General features: G+C 44.5%; 1 long non-coding RNA gene across 1 annotated transcript; it reads left to right on the forward strand.

Annotated features, from left to right (window-relative positions):
• Window positions 1-83: 83 nt before the first annotated feature.
• Window positions 84-1,275, forward strand: LOC102016544. The gene is made up of 2 exons (XR_001236000.1): window positions 84-254; window positions 1,072-1,275. It is a non-coding gene; the product is annotated as an uncharacterized LOC102016544 (long non-coding RNA).
• The last annotated feature ends 955 nt before the right edge of the window (window positions 1,276-2,230 follow it).

The following is a 2,230-nucleotide window of genomic DNA, read 5'->3' on the forward strand; positions in this document are numbered from 1 at the left end:
AAGGAGGAAGCAGAAGCTGGAGTTCAGGCAGTGATGTGGGCTTCAGACACTTAGCATCTGTTCTTATCCCTGTCTTGGTTTAAAAAATCCAATTGTATATTTCAGTACAACAAAAACCTGGTGTCTGCCCTGAGCTGCCTAAAGGAACTATTGGGTTGTGTGCTGAATTTTGCTCAGGAGATCAGTCATGTCCCAATGATCTGAAGTGCTGCAGCAATGGATGTGGTCATTCCTGCCAATCCCCTGTTTTCATAGTGAGTATAAACCTATCAGGAGTTGTCCAAGAAGAAAGCTGACAACGTCCAGTGCATTTTGCTGGGGCAGATTGGAAATGCCTTGTCCAATTTACATAGAATTTGGGGAGTCTCAAGAAAAAGGAGCTAGAACCAAAGAGCAGCGAGAAAGCTAGTCAAAGTATCTCAAGCCTTCCCCTATCCAAGAAAGCACCAAAGGGCTCCAAAGAAGCAAGTAGCATAACCTGCCAGACATTTGCAGGACTGTGTTTGACCAGGATTTCACACTCTCCTTCTTCTCCTACTCAAACAGAAAGGCTTAATATCTCCAAGAAAATAGGTCATCCTGGTAGGAAGACTGGAAGAAATGCGAACCTCAGTTTACTTGAGTCCTTCCATGGCATGCAGACATGTGCAAATTTACCTTTAAATTACCTTGAAATTCAAAGATAAACATAACCAAGTTGAGGAAAGAGATGAGTATTACAATTCTGTGCTCTGCACACATTTCTACCAAATTCCACGGAAGCAAATAGAGGGGTCATTACTTTGGTTAGAGTGCATGAGGAAATTGTCCCCGAGTGGAGGACATCAAGAGGGGAGTTTAAAGGAGGCACAAGGTCTGCTAGACAGGACAAGGCAGGTCAGACGGAGGAAAAAATCTGAGCCCTCCTCGGGAGAAGGGAAATGGACGGTAATCTGTACATGTGGCAGTGTCTAGGGGGACACTTTCAAAGGTGCGAACTTGCAGAGCAACCAGTTGCCGCCATAGAGTGTGAGCACTAACAGCTGCAGGTTTCTCAGCAGAGGAAATGTCATGGTCGAATCTGTCTTGTAGGAGAGTGACTCTGGCAGCCAGGTGAAACATGGAAAGGACAAGCACATCTAGTGACCATCCTTGGAGAATTTCTCGGGAACCCATGTGTCTGCTGCCTGCCTCCTCCCTATCCCTGGAATTGCAGCTGTAGAAGATGAGGATCTGCAGTGGTGGGGTGACTGCTTTGTAAAGCTGGTGTCCCAATAAACCATGTATGTGGCATTATTCAGGCAGAGTCATCCTTGCCACTGAGGCGTTCCATCAACACTCAGTCTAGTAGAACTACCTGTGTACACTGCAGATATGCCCATGAGTACAAAGCAGTCAGGACACCCGCAGGTCAGAGACAAGGTCTTCCTACATAATCCTTTTCCTCTTGCCATGTCTATATGAACAGTCAAGGCAAAGAGCATAACAGTATTTCCTTGGGCATTCTATGAACATCCTTTTGTTCAAAGAAAGAAAATTAAATGAAGATGCCCCATAGAGCAGGCCTTCTGGAGAAGCTTTTACCAGAGGAGGACTCATGAGAAGTAGGAAGAGGTGGGGCATTCTTCATTCTAAGGCAAAGCGCTAATATCCAGATGCCTAACTTCAGGAGAGGGAAACTGACCCTTCATACGGGTGCTTAAAAAGTCAGAAGGCCTCAGCTCCTTTGTGGAGTGAGTAGCACACACCATCATAGAGCAATACCTGCAGGCTCTTTGGCCTCAGCCTCAATCTGCCAACTCAACATTGAGATCAGGGAAGCAGTTCCCCCCCACCCCCGGCCTTCTCAGAAGTCTGTCCTTTTTCACGGCCCACTAGCATGCTGGGGTTACAGCTGTGCAACACCACTCCTGTCTGATTTTTCACTATTATTTAGATAATTGCCTTATGCTTATCCTTCAAGTACTACCTTTGTTCCCTTCTTTCTTTTAATTATCAAATATAGGTACTCTACATCACATAATATTTCTTCTTCTCTTTCTTCCTAATATTCTGTCCCAAAGAAACTGCTTGGAAGTAATATCCCTTCATTCCCACTTAATCATTTTAAGGGAGTCATCAAGGTTCTATTACTTTTCATATTCTTGCCCTGGTCCCCACCTACCTGTTTGGGAGAAAGTAATATTCTATTTAGGTTCTTTATAACTTTATAGGTGCATTACTATATGATGAGTACCACAAACCTGAAGTT

Source organism: Chinchilla lanigera, unplaced genomic scaffold (assembly GCF_000276665.1).
Source record: "Chinchilla lanigera isolate Chin_1 unplaced genomic scaffold, ChiLan1.0 scaffold00050, whole genome shotgun sequence".
NCBI lineage: Eukaryota > Metazoa > Chordata > Mammalia > Rodentia > Chinchillidae > Chinchilla > Chinchilla lanigera.